We start from the raw sequence: 20,991 nt of genomic DNA, 5'->3' as shown, positions 1-20,991 counted from the left end.
AGTAAAAAGTTGAGGACACACAGGGTTAATAGCGGAGGTAACAGAGTGAGTTACCCATGGCATAACGCAGGCCGTTACCGCTGGTATTAACCCTGTGTTAGCGGTGGCTGGTGTAAGGAGCAGCCATTTTCTTCCGGACTGTGCCCGTCACTGATTGGTCGTGGCTTTTTTCCATGGCCAATCAGTGACTTGGATTTCCTTGACAGACAGAGGCCGTGACCAATGAATATCCGTGACAGACAGACAGAGGGACAGAAAGACGGAAGTGACCGTTAGACAATTATATAGTAGATAGCTTCAAAACTGTATGATGTCTCAAAGGTGAGAAGTACAAAGAAAAATGCATGAAGCTTACGGTGAAACATACTGGTTGCACTATCCTTATGTGGGGTCCTTATGGGTGCTGCTGTTGTCTGGGAGCTACATTTCATCAATGGTATCTTGAAATCACAAATGTACTACTTTATATTGAAAGCGATTCCTCCATTACTCTGTTCCCTTCGAAGACGTGCACTTTTCTAACATGAAAATGATCCAAAGCAAACATGATAGGCCACTGTTGCATTACTGAAGAAGAGTGTAGGAGTTATTCAGTGGCCAAGTATGTCTCCTGATCTGAATCCAATCAAACATGTAAGGGGAGGGGGGCGTGGCCTGGAGCTCGAGCGGAGCAGACGTGGGTGACACGAGCTCCCTGGATTTCTACACTTGGGGACCCCATAACCGTGTCAAAGCCCCGGGGAACCCGGCGATTGTGAGCCCTGGGAGTCTCCAAACAGACTCAGCCTAACTTCAGCGCCGAGAGAAGGCGCCGGCGGGAGCACGCAGCACCACAGACGGACGGCGCCATCACAGATCCCTCCTGCAGCCCGGCAGTGAGGGAGCCCCTGCAGCGGAGGAGCGGCACACAGCAGAGCCCCAGAGCGGTCACGGAGCAGTGAGGCAGGGAGGGGGATCGCGGCGCTGAGCGGCTGGTCCGGTGAGTCGGAGAGCAGTGGCGGCGCGGGGGGAGACCGCGCACACCCCAGCAGGCAGCGCACAGAGGTAACGGCGGTCCGGATCACTCACCCAGGAGAGACTACCACGCCGCCCGTCCCTATCATCCCCTCACTCCCACCTCCTCTGCCCGAACCCTGCCGGACGTAGGTGAAGAGCGGAGGCTTGCGGGGCATTATAGCAGGAGCAGTCCCTGTTCTTCCTCCCCCACCCTTGAGCCTGTATTTTGGCGCCAATCGCCGCCATTAAAAGCAGGAGCGGGAACAGCTCCTCCACAGTGACGTCACACAGCCCTGGGAGCAGCATCGGTCTGGAGAGATTATACTGCGCCGCCAGAGCCCTGGTTTGACCCCTGAACAGCTAACCAGAGGGGATACTGGCGGTGAGAGGTAAAGATCTTATCATCCCAGAGGGCTCACGGGTCTGCCATCGTCCAGCAGCTACGGAACTATCACGCCAGTATCTATTAACCCCGGCGTTCCCACGCTTCATCTCCCGCTCCTCTGCAAAAGGTAACCAGGCACCTTCCTCTGCGGGGGTGAGCGGGCTCGGGAGGGAAGAGAACCCTGCGATCACCGGGAACACGATCATCGGCAGTAGGGGCGATAAGTTCCCCTCCAAGAGACACTAGTAGTTGGGTCACAAGCCATATAAGACCTGAGGCCCGTAGAGCACTGCTGACGCCCTTAAAACGCGGCACCTCTTAGCTGCAGAAAGCAGCAGGCTGCAACTTATAACTGGGGCTGATAAAATTAAGCTTGGTAACATAAGCTTTCAGACTGCACTACTACCCCTCACATATAACCTGTCCCACAACTAAGTGAAGTGAATTAGGTGATAAGACTGTATTGACGGGGCGCATGCGCGGGGTCCAGCAATGACAGATATGTTGTGCTGAGCTCTGCTACCCGTCGGACCCCATTTAACCCTTTCCAGCGACCGGAGCACAGTAAATATTCTCCCTCCCCGGGGACAGCGTATCTTTGAGAGTGAGACGATCTGCAATGCCAAAAAAGGGAAGCACGACACAGCCAGCAGGCCGCACCATTTCAGATCTACTTATGAGCGGCACCCCATCCAAAATGGCTGGAGCAGCTAATCCTCCAATAACCTCTGCAACCCAAGGCGACGGGAGCGCAGAGCAGGATGACATTCCCCCACAATCGGATGCGATGATCTCAACGGCTGCCCTCACGAGATCACTGCAGGAGACCTTTAGAGAGGAACTCAGAACCGCTATGCAGGGTATCTCATCCCAGTTACAAGATTTAGCCCAGCGCACAAACAACCTGGAGGAAAAAATGGAGGCTGTCTCAGATGCGCTAGAGGAAGATCAGGAAACTCTCAAGCTACAGGCTGACCGCATTTCTGAGCTAGAATTAAAATGTGAGGACTATGAGAATAGATCTAGAAGGAGCAACATACGAATTAGGGGCCTTCTTGAACATGTTGTTGCCCTTAAAGATACAGCAACAGCCCTTTTCACGGCCCTTTTACCGGACCTGGACCCGACCCTTCTCCATATTACAAGAATACACAGGGCACTGGGCAAGCCGCGGTGTAATGATATGCCAAGAGATGTAATACTAAAAATGCATTATGAGGAGACACGCGATCAGATCATGCTGGCAGCTAGAAACCACCCTATCTTACCCGGCCTACCAGACTCAGTACACATCTACGCGGACATTGCACCCTCCACACTGGCCAGGAGAAGGGCCCTCAGGTCAATTACGGCCTCGCTACAAGAAGCTCAGGTTAAATATAGGTGGGGCTTCCCATTTGCCCTTATCTTCACCTTCAAATCCCAACTCTATACCTGCCGGTCACTAGAGAAGGGAACTCAGGCCCTAATTAGGGCTAGTATCGCACTATCCTCAGAGACATCCTCACTCCCACAGAGAAAGCCCAGGCCTGTAAGGGAATGGAAGAATACCCCCAGAACAAGAAGTCAAAACACTCAAGTCACTTGACTCACATAACCCAGGGCTTGACATCCTCAAAATTCTCTCTGAGTCCCTGGGTTCTGTTGTGGGACCAGATGTCGGTTCTGACCAGCTCTGAAACTGGGTCACTTACCTAGCAGCTAATGCTCGGTCTATTTACAGTTGTACTGTTTATTATTATATTTTCAAGCATCCTAATCCCTATTCCTTTCCGCCTATCCCTCCCCCCTTTTCCTTTCCCCTCTTTATCTCTCCCCCCCTCTTTCCTCTCTTCCCTTTACTATAAAGTCAATCTCAGATGATTCAAGGGTTGGGGTCCTCGGGGTCGCAACATGCTGCCCAAACTCGGTGAATCTTGGTGTCCTTCTTAATATGGGACTCCAGATCGCCGCATCTTGTGGGCTCAATGCCCTTTGGAAAATTTATGTCATGTTCTGCGTCAATGTCTTCCCCCTGTTTGTCTCTTCCCTTTTGTTTCCACATAGAGATTATTGCTGTGGTGGTGAATTTGTGGGTCGGGGTCGGGTGGAGGAAGATGGTTTGCCTCTTATTAGCAGTGTACACTTAATTTAACATGTGTAGAGTGCTTTCCCATAATGTGCGGGGCTTCAACTCACCTCTAAAACGCAAAAAGGCCTTCCTCGATTATCACAAACATAACCCAGACGTTATCTGTCTTCAGGAAACCCATTTCTCCAATTCCTCCCACCCCAAATTCCTAGATACACATTATTCGAAATTCTTCCTTTCTACTTGGGACCGCAAAACGAGGGGCGTGGCTATACTAATCAAAAACAGTCTTCCACTCCAACCCACTAACACTTACTCAGATCCTGAGGGCAGGTTCATTATCCTGATGGGGACCCTGCAGGGTCTAAATATATGCATTGTCAATAGCTACCTGCCAACTGCTACTTAGACCCGGGTCATACGTCTAATTCTATCTAAATTAGCCTCATTCTCATATCACCACCTTATATGGTGTGGTGACTTTAATCTCACTTTAAGCCCGTCACTCGACAGCAGCTCACTGAATCGAGCAGACATATCTAAAACAGACAGGAAAAAAATCCTACAAATGCTGAAAGTACATTGTCTGGCAGATATCTGGCGAGAACTAAATGGCCCTCAGAGGGGATATACATATTTCTCCCCCGCACAAAAGTCCTATTCCAGAATTGACTTACATCTCACCTCCTCCAAAACACTCCCCTCGATCTTATACTCCCGACATATAGTATCATCTTGGTCAGACCATGATGCCGTTCTCTCTGTTTTTAACTTTAACATTACCACTTCTAGGTTGTTCAGGTGGAGACTGAACGAGTCCTTATTAACAGACCCAACGGTCTTATCTACTATAAAGGAGGAGCTAAACCTATATTTCCAAACTAACAATACCACTGACGTGTCCCCGGGAACTATATGGATGGCTCACAAAAAATTTATAACAGGGTCCCTGATCAAGATTGCCTCTAACAAGAAAAAACAAAGGTCAGAACTACAATTGCAATTAGAAAAAAAACTCTCAAAATTAGAACAGGCAAATCAAAACTTCCCGTCACTTAATCTAATCAAGAAAATCAGTGAAACTAAATTACAACTCAATACCATTTTAACAAATAGATCAGAAAGAGCCCTGACATGGACTAAATCTACTTTTCACAAATATGCTAACAAACCAAGCAGCATGTTGGCCCGTAAACTTAGGAGTAGGGAGCTTCTGAACAATATCCCAGCCATTAAAGATCCTACAGGACATGTTACTGCCCACCCAGATATAATATATAAAACGTTCCAGCAATACTATCAAAACCTATACTCCCTCCCACAGCCCCCTTCCCCGACTCGCATCCAAAGCTTCCTCAAAGATCTGACACTACCTAAAGTCCCGGATTCAGATATAGCACATCTCCAAGCTCCAATTAACTCTGATGAAATAAAAACAACGATTAAAAATTTAAAAAAAAACAAGGCGCCCGGGCCTGATGGGCTCATGGCACTGTACTATAAAAAATTCGACAGCCTACTTATACCTCACATACAAAGCTTTTGTAATGCTCTTTTAAACGGAGCTCAAATGCCTCCTGAATTTTACACCGCTCACGTAACTGTAATCCCAAAACCAAAGAAGGATCATCTCTACCCTAAAAATTATAGGCCTATCTCATTGCTAAACATAGATTTAAAAATTTTCACATCCATAATCACGGCCAGACTAAATAAAATACTGTCCACTCTAATCCACCGGGACCAGGTAGGGTTCATCCCCAAAAGACAGGGCCCTGACAATATCAGGAGAAACCTTAATCTAATACACTCGGCTAATCACTCCAAGCAGTCCTTACTCCTACTAGCACTCGACATAGAGAAAGCCTTTGACTCGGTATCATGGTCATACTTGTTCGAAGTTCTCGCTAAATTTGGTTTCCCGAGTGGTATCACCTCTTGTCTCAAACTTTTATATGATCACCCCCAGGCATATCTAAAACTACCCTCAAACCAGCCTACCCCTATTAACATACAACGCGGTACTAGGCAGGGATGCCCGCTTTCCCCAGCCTTATTTGCCCTAGCCATGGAGCCCCTGGCAGAAACTATTAGAGCCAACCCTAACATTAATGGCCAAAATAGTAAAGAAGAAAAGAAAAACCAGCACCGCTGTGATGCACTTACCCCTCGTGTGTGGAAATTATCCAAATAGCTGAGACTCCGTCCTCTCTTATGGTCGGCTCTTTTGAGGGTGCTGCGTCCAGAGATTAGAACTGTTGCAATTCACGGAAGAAGAAAAGTAGCGCACTCCTCGGTCCAGACATAAATTTTAAACTTTATTGGAACATCTTACGAAGAAAAGCGGGCGGGAGAAAACGTGTTGGGAGGTGAAGGACTACAGCTGTTTTGCGCTAGAGGCGCTTCTACAGGTCCTAGGACCTGTAGAAGCGCCTCTAGCGCGAAACACATCTTACGAAGAAAAGCGGGCGGGAGAAAACGTGTTGGGAGGTGAAGGACTACAGCTGTTTCGCGCTAGAGGCGCTTCTACAGGTCCTAGGACCTGTAGAAGCGCCTCTAGCGCGAAACAGCTGTAGTCCTTCACCTCCCAACACGTTTTCTCCCGCCCGCTTTTCTTCGTAAGATGTTCCAATAAAGTTTAAAATTTATGTCTGGACCGAGGAGTGCGCTACTTTTCTTCTTCCGTGTATCCTAACATTAATGGACCTACAATTAGAGATGACCAATACAAGGCTAGCCTCTTTGCGGATGACCTACTCTTATCCATAGTCAACCCCACTATAACACTCCCAAACCTTTTCGTTGTCCTCCATGAATTCGAACTGGTCTCTGGCCTCAAGATTAACGTTGACAAATCTGAAGCCTTGTTCATTAACACCTCCGGGGAAACTCAAAACAACATAACAACACAATTTAAGTTTACCAGAAATGAGCAGTACTTAACCTATCTCGGCATTAATCTAACCTCCCATAGGTTATTTAAATGGAACTATGCCCCCTTAATTGGAAATCTCAAATCAGACCTCTCCAGATGGTCATCTATGTCCCTATCCTGGTTGGGTAGACTTCACGCCATTAAGATGGTCTCCTTACCACGTTTTCTGTATATTTTCCGATCTTTGCCCATTCCTTTACCCTCCAAAACGTTACTAGATATACATAACACGATCTCCAAATTTATATGGCAGGGGAAAAGACCTAGGATAAGACTAAAAACCATGTCTATTAATAGAAGACGAGGAGGTATGTCTCTGCCCAACTTCAATTTATACTATAGAGCGGCTCAATTAGCTCAACTAATAAGTGCCAACGCGGACAAACATAACACACCCAGATGGGTGAATCTCGAATCTCACCTCCTGACCCCATTCTCCCTACCAGGCCTCATGTGGTCTTTGCAGAAACTCCCGAGGGGGCTCCACACATCAGCTCCATTCACAGCACATTCCCTGATGCTATGGAGAAAGGAAAGATTTAAACACTCTCTACAATCCAAAACTTCCTTAATGACGCATATTTTTCATAACCCAGCTTTTCTTCCAGGCTTGGAACCTCGCCCTTTCCACTGGTGGATATCTAGGGGTTTAATTACCCTCAAAAGTCTTACATCGCCTTTTAACATCCTACTCTCCAAGCAAGAGTTTATCCAAAAGCACTCCCCACCAAATTCTGAAATTTTACATATCATCCAAATCTTTCATTTTGCTAAACATGGTGTCACACACCGCCCATCAGGTTATGAGCAAATGTGTTTGTATGACCCATTGGGCAAGGGAGCTATCTCTTTGATATACTCAACCCTAAATGCAATATCAGAGGAAGTAAAACTCCAATATATGATTCAATGGGAAAGAGACTTTAATAAGATAATGTCCCCATTGGAGTGGCAAAAATGCTGCTGCTCTCTCTCCAAGGGTAGTCTCCAAACCTCATTAGTTGAAACATCCATCAAGCTCCTACATAGGACATATTTGGTCCCGAGCAAATTACATGCCATCTACCCAAATATGTCGGATCGGTGTTTCAGGGGGTGTGGAGCCCTGGGCGACTTGAAGCACACGTGGTGGGATTGTCCGGTTGTTTCCACTCTTTGGTTAAAGATTAAATCTATTGTAGAGGAGCTTTATGGTGGGATGATTCAGTTAGATGCAATGGTGTTCCTGTTGGGGGCCAAACACCTGGGCTTCTCCAACAAACTCCATAATCTAGTCAACCAGCTGTTCCTCGCCACCAAGCTACACATTGCAACAAAATGGAAAACAACTACGGTACCCTATCTTTTTCCTCGGTAATCGACAAAATGAACACCATCATGCTATTTGAACGAATACAAGCGACAAGAGACGACGCATGGGAGCCATACTATCAAATATGGAGGCCGTGGATCGAAAGGAACTCTAGTAGTAATCTCGACCAAGTTTTATCATTATCACTATGAGACCAACTTAATGCCAGATTGACCATCTTGGACCCGCCCTTTATACCCGACTATTGATGATGCTCTGATACAGTAATGGATCTCTTACCCCCCTCCCCCTTGTCTTTCTCGACCACTTGTCTTTGTCTGCGTGTATAAATTAAAAACCAACACAATACCACATGGATCAAAATACAAAAAGAATCATACATAAGCATAGGGTAAGTAATATATGGCTTTATTACTGGGGTGCCAATGATCAACAAAAATCAAAAAGAGAAAATAATTTTTTTTTTAAAAACATAAATAGAACATGCGCAATAACAGGATATAATAAATTGTATATATATAATACAGAAATAGAACCACCACAATATCAGGATTTTTCGAATCTACAGGCTATACCAAGGTATGTAAAAAGGGGGGATATTAACAAAAAATAAAAAATAATAAAAAATAATAATAACTGCATGTAGATACGGCCCCCACTAGATAAAGTGACTATGTGTCAATAAATAAATTACTCTCAAACTAATTATAACAATTGCTCACAAATATAATATAGTGTGCAAGTATGGTAACCGTGTGCAAATAATGCCTCCACTACAAATAAAGTGATGATGTGCTAAGGAATAAAAACCAAAGAAAAAAACTAATTATAATGTATACTCATACACACAGTGCATATTGTGCAAATATAATCATATAAAAAAGCTGAGGAGTAAATTTACCCTGGGAAAAATTGTATTTATAAAGGAACTAAAGTGCATAAGTGCAGTGACCCATGATCAGACACAGCATAGTGCAATAGAAGCGTGCACTGGTATAGCCAGGGAATATATTATAATATACCTGAGGGGGTTAAATCCTGAATGAGCGCTCACCCGACGCGCGTTTCGGAACATATGTCTTCCTTCGTCAGGGGTAGCTACGTTGTGTGAAGAGGGGCTTTTTATAGCGTCCAAATCCGAGCGCTGCGGCCCGGGTATATCCGGAGCATGCGCAGTCAGGAGGTCCATGAGTTCCGGTCCCCGTGCCACATGACCGGCCACATGAGAACGGAGTACCCAGCGTAACCGTAGTAACATGGACGCGGGGAACCGGAACCCCAGGACACAGACCACGCACGCGCACAGCCAGAGGCGCAGCGTGGGAATAAACAGAGCTGAATGCAGGTGTAGTATGAAGTCCCATAGGAACAGGTGATTATAGGTGTGTGACTGGGTGATGAAGGGAATTCTAAGTCTATATACAATTTAACCATTTAACCCAGATACAATGGCATGTTACTGTAACATCTCGAATACATAATATACATCATATGACGCGGATTTGTTAATACATAAAATAATAAATCAAGATTGCTACTACAAAAAACATTACATATATAGTACTAGAAAAACAGCAAAATAAATCATTCAAATAACAATATATGCAAAGATAATAACAAAAAATATATATGTGAAATAACAGAAATATAAAAATGAATTTAATTACAAAAAATAATAATAAGAAACAAGAAACAAAGGACAGAAATCACCTCAGTTAGGGCAAAAATATAATAGGCCACATTCATATATTTTTCTAAGGCTGGTTTCACACTTGCGTTTTTGAACGCATGCGTTTTAAAAAAAAACGCATGGTACAAAAACGCATGTAAACGCGTGTAAACGCTGCGTTTTTTTGACGCACGCGTTTAACGCGTGCGTCAAAAAAACGCAGCGTTTACACGCGTTTACATGCGTTTTTGCATGCGTTTGCGTTTTTTTGGGGATTTAAAAAAAATAAAAAAATAAAAAAAAAAGGTTACCAGACACAACCAATGGGAACAGAGAGGGCGTACATGATTGGCAATCAATATATAGACCCTAGGGGAACAGAAATTTTCAGAGCTTGCTACTGTTTACGGTGTCATGATGGATCTTTCAATGGCGAACTTTTATTTCAAACTGGAGTTCAGCTTCAAGATTTTCCTTGCCTGTGTTTTTGCTTGGGAGCAAGACCGAAACCGCCAAAGATGGAGAAGGAGACAGCGTCGGCGTTTTTGGAGGCACCCCATCATTGAAGTGCGTGAGACCCGTGGAGCATATCACACGCTCTATGCGGAGCTGAATGCCAACCCGGAGAAATTCCAGGATTACACCAGAATGTCTCAGGATTCTTTCCGGGATTTACTGTCTCGTGTAGAAGGTTCCATACGGCGACAGGACACACGGCTCCGTAGAGCAATTCCACCCGAGGAACGTCTGTTAGTGACATTACGGTACGTTCCAAAACTAAACCAATGACAGTCCAAATTTTTGGTTATGACATGTATTTTGGTTTTTTTTTTTTTTACCTTTTTCTTATTTAAAAACACCATTAAGAGCAGATTTTAATTTTTGTTTTTGTTTCCTTTTCTTCTAGATTTCTGGCCACAGGAGAGAGTTTATCTTCCCTGCACTTCCAATACCGCCTTGGAATCTCAACCCTGTCCGGAATTGTTGTGGACACCTGTCGTGCGTTATGGAATGTACTCCGTGAGGAGTTTATACCCGTACCCACCGTGGACATGTGGCGGGAAATATCAAAAACATTTTTGAACGTGTGTGATTTTCCAAACTGTTTAGGGGCGGTGGACGGGAAGCACATCCGCATTGTTAAACCTGCCAGAACCGGATCTGAGTTTTTTAATTACCGTATATACTCGAGTATAAGCCGACCCGAGTATAATCCGACCCCCCTAATTTTGCCACAAAAAACTGGGAAAACTTATTGACTCGAGTATAAGCCTAGGGTAGAAAATGCAGCATTTACCGGTGAATTTCAAAAATAAAAATAGATGCTCCATACCGTTCATTATTGCCCCATAGATGCTCCATATACAACTGTGCTATATAGAATGCTCTGCACCGTTGATTATGGCCCCATAGATGCTCCTTATAATGCTGTGCCATATATGCTCTGCACCTTTGATTATGGCCCCATAGATGCTCCTTATAATGCTGTGCCATATATGCTCTGCACCTTTGATTATGGCCCCATAAATGCTCCTTATAATGCTGTGTCCCATATATGCTCTGCACCTTTATGGCCCCATAGATGCTCCTTATAATGCTGTGCCCCATTTATGCTCTGCACCTTTATGGCCCCATAGGTGCTCCTTAGAATGCTGTGCCCCATATATGCTCTGCACCTTTATGGCCCCATAGGTGCTCCTTATAATGCTGTGCCCCATATATGCTCTGCACCTTTATGGCCCCATAGGTGCTCCTTATAATGCTGTGCCCCTTATATGCTCTGCACCTTTATGGCCCCATAGGTGCTCCTTAGAATGCTGTGCCCCATATATGCTCTGCACCTTTATGGCCCCATAGGTGCTCCTTATAATGTTGTGCCCCATTTATGCTCTGCACCTTTATGGCCCCATAGGTGCTCCTTAGAATGCTTTGCCCCATTTATGCTCTGCACCTTTATGGCCCCATAGGTGCTCCTTATAATGCTGTGCCCCATATATGCTCTGCACCTTTATGGCCCCATAGGTGCTCCTTATAATGCTGTGCCCCTTATATGCTCTGCACCTTTATGGCCCCATAGGTGCTCCTTAGAATGCTGTGCCCCATTTATGCTCTGCACCTTTATGGCCCCATAGGTGCTCCTTATAATGCTGTGCCCCATATATGCTCTGCACCTTTATGGCCCCATAGGTGCTCCTTATAATGCTGTGCCCCTTAAATGCTCTGCACCTTTATGGCCCCATAGGTGCTCCTTAGAATGCTGTGCCCCATATATGCTCTGCACCTTTATGGCCCCATAGGTGCTCCTTATAATGCTGTGCCCCTTATATGCTCTGCACCTTTATGGCCCCATAGGTGCTCCTTATAATGCTGTGCCCCTTATATGCTCTGCACCTTTATGGCCCCATAGGTGCTCCTTAGAATGCTGTGCCCCATATATGCTCTGCACCTTTATGGCCCCATAGGTGCTCCTTATAATGTTGTGCCCCATTTATGCTCTGCACCTTTATGGCCCCATAGGTGCTCCTTAGAATGCTGTGCCCCATATATGCTCTGCACCTTTATGGCCCCATAGGTGCTCCTTATAATGCTGTGCCCCTTATATGCTCTGCACCTTTATGGCCCCATAGGTGCTCCTTATAATGCTGTGCCCCTTATATGCTCTGCACCTTTATGGCCCCATAGGTGCTCCTTAGAATGCTGCTGGTGCTGCCATAAAAAAAAAAAAAAATCACATACTCACCTCTCTTCTCAGGACGCCGGCGCTTTCAATAATTACCTGCTCCTCGTGCGGCTCCGTCTCCAGCACTGACGCTCAGCAGAGGGCACGCACTGACTACGTCACAGCGCCCTCTAACCTGAGCGTCACAGCTAGAGGACGCTGCAGACGGAGCCGGAGCGAGGAGCAGGTAATTATAGCGCTGCGCTCCCCTTACCTGCTGCGGCGCGGTCCCTGCAGTCCCTGGCTTCTCCGGCGCTGCAGCTTCTTCCTGTAATTGAGCGGTCACATGGCACCGATCATTTACAGCAATGAATATGCGGCTCCTCCCCTATGGGGGTGGAGCTGCCTATTCATTTCTGTAATGAGCGGTGCCATGTGACCGCTCAGTGCAGAAAGAATCTGCAACGCCGGAGAAGCCAGGGACTGCAGGGACCGCGCTGGGAGCAGGTAAGTATGATTACACAGCCCCCGCTCCCCCTCCCCTGCTGACACCCGGGTATATGACTCGAGTATAAGCCGAGAGGGGGACTTTCAGCCCAAAAAAATGGGCTGAAAATCTCGGCTTATACTCGAGTATATACGGTATAAAATATTTTTCGGTAGTGCTCATGGCAATAGCGGATGCGGAGTGTCGCTTCATTGCCGTGGACATTGGAGCTTTTGGCCGTGGCAATGATTCCCAGACATTCAAGAGCTCGGATATGGGCCGTCGGGTATATGGCAACAATTTTAATTTTCCCCCTCCACAGCCTCTCCCCAACACTCAAGGCCCACCGCTGCCATTTGTTATGGTTGGGGATGAGGCCTTCCAGATGTGTGAAAATCTCCTGAAGCCCTATTCTAGTAGGGACTTGGACCACACACGCAGAATATACAACTACAGACTGACCAGGGCCAGAAGAACCGTAGAATGCAGCTTTGGCATTCTGGTTGCTAAATGGCGCATTCTTGCAACAGCCATCAATCTAAAAGTGGAAACTGTGGACGAGGTGGTCAAAGCCTGTGTGGTTCTACACAATTATATAATGGCTAAGGAGCGACCCCACATTGAACTTGATGAACCAGTTTCACACCCATTGCCAGATTTTCAGCATCACCCGATGCGGTCAACTGCAGCCGTTGGTCTTATGCGGGACCAATTTGCGGCCTATTTTGTGTCCGATATTGGACTGGTTTCATGGCAGGACAATGTTGTTTAAATGTCCTGTTGTATGTTAATGTTTACCAATTATTAAATACTGATACAAATTTTTCTAATTAATAAACTTTGTTGTGTTCACCAGGTCTCCTGTCTTTTTCCTCTCTAAAAAAAGGTTGAACAAAGATGGGCAGTAGATATGTATATCATAATTTGTAATCCAAAACCAGGAGTGGGTGATAGTTGATGAGGTAATAATTAGATTTTTTTTTAACCCCTTTACCCCCAAGGGTGGTTTGCACGTTAATGACCAGGCCAATTTTTACAATTCTGACCACTGTCCCTTTATGAGGTTATAACTCCGAAACGCTTCAACGGATCCTGGTGATTCTGACATTGTTTTCTCGTGACATATTGTACTTCATGATAGTGGTAAAATTTATTTGATAGTACCTGCGTTTATTTGTGAAAAAAACGGAAATTTGGCGAAAATTTTGAAAATTTCGCAATTTTCAAACTTTGAATTTTTATGCAATTAAATCACAGAGATATGTCACACAAAATACTTAATAAGTAACATTTCCCACATGTCTCCTTTACATCAGCATAATTTTGGAACCAATTTTTTTTTTGTTAGGGAGTTATAAGGGTTAAAAGTTGACCAGCAATTTCTCATTTTTACAACACCATTTTTTTTTAGGGACCACGTCTCATTTGAAGTCATTTTGAGGGGTCTATATGATAGAAAATGCCCAAGTGTGACACCATTCTAAAAACTGCACCCCTCAAGGTGCTCAAAACCACATTCAAGAAGTTTATTAACCCTTCAGGTGTTTAATAGGAATTTTTGGAATGTTTAAATAAAAATGAACATTTAACTTTTTTACACAAAAAATTTACTTCAGCTCCAATTTGTTTTATTTTACCAAGGGTAACAGGAGAAATTGGACCCAAAAAGTTGTTGTCCAATTTGTCCTGAGTACGCTGATACCCCATATGTGGCAGTAAACCACTGTTTGGGCGCATGGGAGAGCTCGGAAGGGAAGGAGCGCTATTTGACTTTTCAATGCAAAATTGACAGGAATTGAGATGGGACGCCATGTTGCGTTTGGAGAGCCACTGATGTGCCTAAACATTGAAACCCCCCACAAGTGACACCATTTTGGAAGGTAGACCCCCTAAGGAACTTATCTGGATGTGTGGTGAGCACTTTGACCCACCAAGTGCTTCACAGAAGTTTATAATGCAGAACCGTAAAAATAAAAAATCATATTTTTTCACAAAAATTATATTTTTGCCCCCAATTTTTTATTTTCCCAAGGGTAAGAGAAGAAATTGGACCTCAAAAGTTGTTGTCCAATTTGTCCTGAGTACGCTGATACCCCATATGTGGCAGTAAACCACTGTTTGGGCGCATGGGAGAGCTCGGAAGGGAAGGAGCGCCGTTTGACTTTTCAATGCAAAATTGACAGGAATTGAGATGGGACGCCATGTTGCGTTTGGAGAGCCACTGATGTGCCTAAACATTGAAACCCCCCACAAGTGACACCATTTTGGAAAGTAGACCCCCTAAGGAACTTATCTGGATGTGTGGTGAGCACTTTGACCCACCAAGGGCTTCACAGAAGTTTATAATGCAGAGCCATAAAAATAAAACAAAATTTTTTTCCCACAAAAATTATTTTTTAGCCCCCAGTTTTGTATTTTCCCTAGGGTAACAGGAGAAATTGGACCCCAAAAGTTGTTGTCCAATTTGTCCTGAGTACGCTGATACCCCATATGTGGGGGGGAACCACCGTTTGGGCGCATGGGAGGGTTCGGAAGGGAAGGAGCGCCATTTGGAATGCAGACTTAGATGGAATGGTCTGCAGGCGTCACATTGCGTTTGCAGAGCCCCTAATGTACCTAAACAGTAGAAACCCCCCACAAGTGACACCATTTTGGAAAGTAGACCCCCTAAGGAACTCATCTTGATGTGTTGTGAGAGCTTTGAACCCCCAAGTATTTCACTACAGTTTATAACGCAGAGCCATGCAAATAAAAAATATTTTTTTTTCCACAAAAATTATATTTTAGCCCCCAGTTTTGTATTTTTCCAAGGTTAGCAGGAGAAATTGGACCCTAAATGTTGTTGTCCAATTTGTCCTGAGTACGCTGATACCCGATATGTGGGGGGGAACCACCGTTTGGGCGCATGGGAGGGCTCGGAAGGGAAGGAGCATCATTTGGAATGCAGACTTAGATGGATTGGTCTGCAGGCGTCACATTGCGTTTGCAGAGCCCCTAATGTACCTAAACAGTAGAAACCCCCCACAAGTGACCCCATATTGGAAACTAGACCCCTCAATGAACTTATCTAGATGTGTTGTGAGAACTTTGAACCCCCAAGTGTTTCACTACAGTTTATAACGCAGAGCCGTGAAAATAAAAAATCTTTTTGTTTTCCCACAAAAATTATTTTTTAGCCCCCGGTTTTGTATTTTCCCAAGGGTAACAGGAGAAATTGGTCCACAAATGTTGTTGTCCAATTTGTCCTGAGTACGCTGATACCCCATATGTTGGGGTAAACCCCTGTTTGGGCACACAGGAGAGCTCGGAAGGGAAGGAGCACTGTTTTACTTTTTCAACGCAGAATTGGCTGGAATTGAGATCGGACGCCATGTCGTGTTTGGAGAGCCCCTGATGTGCCGAAACAGTGGAAACCCCCCAATTATAACTGAAACCCTAATCTAAACACACCCCTAACCCTAATTCCAACGGTAACCCTAACCACACCTCTAACCCTGACACACCACTAACCCTAATCCCAACCCTATTCCCAACTGTAAATGTAATCTAAACCCTAACCCTAACTTTAGCCCCAACCCTAACTGTAGCCCCAACCCTAGCCCTAACCCTAGCCCTAACCCTAGCCCTAACCCTAACCCTAGCCCTAACCCTAACCCTAGCCCTAACCCTAGCCCTAACCCTAACCCTAACCCTAGCCCTAACCCTAGCCCTAACCCTAGCCCTAACCCTAACCCTAACCCTAGCCCTAACCCTAGCCCTAACCCTAGCCCTAGCCCTAACCCTAGCCCTAGCCCTAGCCCTAACCCTAGCCCTAACCCTAGCCCTAACCCTAGCCTTAACCCTAGCCCTAACCCTAACCCTAGCCCTAATGGGAAAATTGAAATAAATACATTTTTTTTTATTTTTCCCTAACTAAGGGGGTGATGAAGGGGGGTTTGATTTACTTTTATAGCGGGTTTTTTAGCGGATTTTTATGATTGGCAGCCGTCACACACTGAAAGACCCTTTTTATTGCAAAAAATATTTTTTGCAATACCACATTTTGAGAGCTATAATTTTTCCATATTTTGGTCCACAGAGTCATGTGAGGTCTTGTTTTTTGCGGGACGAGTTGACGTTTTTATTGAAAACATTTTTGGGCACGTGACATTTTTTTATCGCTTTTTATTCCGATTTTTGTGAGGAAGAATGACCAAAAGCCAGCTATTCATGAATTTCTATTGGGGGAGGCGTTTATACCGTTCCGCGTTTGGTAAAATTGATAAATCAGTTTTATTCTTCGGGTCAGTACGATTACAGCGATACCTCATTTATATCATTTTTTTATGGTTTGGTGCTTTTATACGATAAAAACTATTTTACAGAAAAAATAATTATTTTTGCATCGCTTTATTCTCAGGACTATAACTTTTTTATTTTTTTGCTGATGATGCTGTATGGCGGCTCTTTTTTTGCGGGACAATATGACGCTTTCAGCGGTACCATGGTTATTTATATCTGTCCTTTTGATCGCGTGTTATTCCACTTTTTGTTCGGCGGTATGATAATAAAGCGTTGTTTTTTGCCTCGTTTTTTTTTTTTTTTTCTTACGGTGTTTACTGAAGGGGTTAACTAGTGGGACAGTTTTATAGGTCGGGTCGTTACGGACGCGGCGATACTAAATATGTGTACTTTTATTGTTTTTTTTTTTTTATTTAGATGAAGAAATGTATTTATGGGAATAATATTTATTTTTTTTTTTCATTATTTTGGAATATTTTTTTTTATTTTTTTTACACATTTGGAAAAATTTTTTTTTAACTTTTTTACTTTGTCCCAGGGGGGGACATCACAGATCAGTGATCTGACAGTTTGCACAGCACTCTGTCAGATCACTGATCTGACATGCAGCGCTGCAGCCTTCACAGTGCCTGCTCTAAGCAGGCTCTGTGAAGCCACCTCCCTCCCTGCAGGACCCGGATCCGCGGCCATCTTGGATCCGGGGCTCGAGCAGGGAGGGAGGTGAGGAGACCTTCGCAGCAACGCGATCACATCGCGTTGCTGCGGGGGGCTCAGGGAAGCCCGCAGGGAGCCCCCTCCCTGCGCGGTGCTTCCCTGCACCGCCGGCACATCGCGATCATCTTTGATCGCGGTGTGCCAGGGGTTAATGTGCCGGGGGCGGTCCGTGACCGCTCCTGGCACATAGTGCCGGATGTCAGCTGCGATAAGCAGCTGACACCCGGCCGCGATCGGCCGCGCTCCCCCCGTGAGCGCGGCCGATCGGCTATGACGTACTATCCCGTCCAGGGTCAGATAAGCCCAGGGCACCTCGACGGGATAGTACGTCTAAGGTCACAGAGGGGTTAATCATAATTGACCTCTGTTGCACTCCCTATTTTGGTTTACAAAGAATGATATAAACACGCATACTTATAATAATGTAACCAGATTTAAATTTATTTATTGGTAATCTTCTTGACGTCATTGCGTCAAGACTGGCACGCTCTCTATACCCGTCAAGTCAAGTGTAAGAAATAATGAATTCATGATGAACATATACATGATCATGAATTCAAAATTTCTTACACCTGCCCAGGTGAGGATAGATAGTTAGCGTGTGCCAACCATTGTCCTATCAGTTTGACAAAAATTGTCACATAATGTGCTATATAGAATAGGGTGAATATACAAGTCAGTAATCAACTAAACAGGTCAGGTGTCTATTTTGACATCTGACCGGTTCAGTTGAGTTCTGAACTTGATTGCCACCATTTTCTCTTTGGACAGTGACACTACACTAGTTAAATATTAAAAATAAGAGTATGGAAATAACTACTATTTTTTTGGCCAACTCATATCTGTATACTAAAGAAACACATATAGATGTTGTCTGGTATTTTATACTACTGGAGATATGTGTAGGCCAAAAGAATAAGTGTGTGACAAACTTTATTGGTGTGTATTGAGAGCGGTGAAAGACACAATAAACCAAACATAATTGTTGCAAATAATCTTTTTTTTTATTGAGGAAAAACAACAATTTATTTCTTGGTACCGCGCCGGGTTGAACCACGCCGGCTTGGGGTTGAGTGACGTAACTGGGGGGTATTCAGAACTGAAGCCTGGCTCACTGTGGAGGAGGCAGAGGTGGCAGGAGAATGGGCAAGAAAACTTGAAGGGTCTGGAAGTTCAGGGATGGGGCTTAAAATATGAGGGGCTTGAGACACACTGGAAGGTTGAGACACATCGGTAGGTGATGGGGGAGGAATAATCAAAGTTTTTTGTTTTTTATGAGTTTTGCCAGTTTTACGTTGGGTTTTCCGGGTTGGGGAAGTCTTCTGGGGCTAGGTTGTAAAGTGTAGGCGGGAGACACGTCAGGACCCGGCTCCACAATTAAACAGTCAGTCTCCATTGTGGAGCGCTCGGCAATGTCTGAGTCCAATGGGGGAAAAGATAAAGTCCCGCCTGGGTCCTGGTGCCTCGTTGGGGGGGGAAACAAAAACCCTCCCAGGATCCTGGTGCCTCGTTGGGGGGGGAAACAAAAACCCTCCCAGGATCCTGGTGCCTCGTTGGGGGGGGGGAACATAACACCCTCCCAGGTTCCTGGTGCATCGTTGGGGGGGGGAACGTAAAGCCATGGATGGGTCCTGCTGCATCGGGGTGGGCTGCATCGGGGTGGGTCCTGTCTGGAAAGGTATGGCTTGGTCGTGCTGCATCATGGGGGGCCCGGTGCGATACGCCATGGATGGGTCCTGCTGCATCGGGGGGTGTCCTGCCCGGAAAGCAACGCCTCGGTCCTGCTGCATCGGGGTGGGTCCGGTCCCATATGCCAGGCCTCGGTCCTGCTGCATCGGGGGTGGGCCGGTCCGATATTGCATGGATGGGTCCTGCTGCATCGGGAGGGTGCCGGGCCGATAAGCCACGCCAGGGTCCTGCGTCATTGTGGTGTGAGCAGAGGAGGTCCAAGCCGGAGCAGCGGTCGTCACGGTGGTGGCGGTGGGATGTCCAACAGCACTCGTCATCGTGTTGGCGCTGTAGTGGAGTACACCTGTAGAGGGAATAGAGGTGGCCGTGCAGTGGTATGCAGCAGAGGTAGGAATAGTGTTTACTTGTGACAGTGACGGCACAGTTGGATATGCCGCCACATTACGACTCTGACTCTGCTGCATAGCCTGCACAAAAGCAACATTGCAGGCCTGCATCACACTCAGCTGGAGATCAGGGCTAAGGTGTTCCGACATGCCCTGTTCGATTTGATTAAAAAAATGATGAGCTGGCTTCTGGAGGTTGGCTTTCACTTGATCAACGCTTTTGGCGACATCCTGGATGCGGCACTCTAACAGGTTATGGGACACATCCATTCTGTCACCTAAAGCCTTGATAGCTTCGTGTAAAACCGAGCTCAAGTGCAAAAACTCGGGCATGAGGGACCTATCCGAAGCCCTCTGTCGCTGCCGGGATGAGCCCGCAAAAATGGGTGCAGCGAAAGAGGACTGCGAAAGGGGAAGACCTGATGGGCCAGCCCCCTGGTCTCCAGTGAGTGTGGAAGACCCACCTGGTGCTGCGCTGCTGGATGGCTGGGACGGGTCCGTGGTTGCCGGCTGAAGGACCGCTCCAGAACCTGTGGCGACAGTCGTGCAGTGTGTGCTGTGAAAAAAGAAAACAGAAAATTAATACCAAACTATAACAAGACGGTACATCCTGTGGAATTAAAAATGACAGATTATGTCTATGCAATACAACCGGAGGCATGTGAGAAATACTTACGTTCTCATGAGAAGGACCGGTCTCAGGAAGGCCAACACACGGTGGTATTTGTAGAGCCGGTGCCTTGCTCCGGAACCACTAGCTGCACTCTTCTCTGCACGCAGGTCCTTGTTGAAGCGGTCCTTCATGGAACGCCAACGTGTCCTTACTTTGTCCACTGTGAAATAACAATAAAATATAATGGTCAGAATAAGGACTTTTGGCCGTGCTCTCGTGACTGTGTGTGATGACAGAAACTACGAAAAGTTTCTTTCATCACACACAGTCAAGAGAGCATGGCCAAGGTCTGTTGCTTCACACTACCGTGCAATACTTACCAAATGCATTACGGACCCGTGGCGGGGAATTCTCCCAGCCATCCCACAACGCTTGGGCCACCTCACTCCACAAACGACGGAGAACACTATTGACGGAGTGCTGTTGATCCCGGCTGTCCCACAACGGGACTCGCTCCTGGACCAGACTGATCAGCAGGTCATTATCAATCCGGTCGTCGTCCCGTTGTGAAACCTAAAATTAAAAGAAAATCATTTAAGTTTGCTCAACCACATTTGGAAAAAATAAGACACGAAGATGAGAAAGGGCAGGAATATGAAAGACAACTTTCAGAAAAGGATGATACAAGAAAAATGTAAAGAAAAACAAGGGTACAGAAAAGTAAAGAATATTACAATAAGGATAGTCTGCCTGGTATACATACCCGCTGCCGTCTTCCACCTGGACCTTGACTC

The 20,991-nt window shown here is 45.7% G+C and overlaps 1 protein-coding gene across 1 annotated transcript in view; it reads left to right on the top strand.

Moving 5' to 3' along the window:
• Positions 1-20,991, top strand: part of GRIK2 (glutamate ionotropic receptor kainate type subunit 2) — a 1,405,635-nt gene that overhangs the window by 18,402 nt on the left and 1,366,242 nt on the right. The window lies entirely within an intron of this gene.

This window comes from Ranitomeya imitator, chromosome 5 (assembly GCF_032444005.1).
Source record: "Ranitomeya imitator isolate aRanImi1 chromosome 5, aRanImi1.pri, whole genome shotgun sequence".
NCBI classification, from domain to species: Eukaryota; Metazoa; Chordata; class Amphibia; order Anura; family Dendrobatidae; genus Ranitomeya; species Ranitomeya imitator.
Note: the sequence above shows the minus strand (reverse complement) of the source record. Positions and strands in the feature narration are given on the sequence as shown.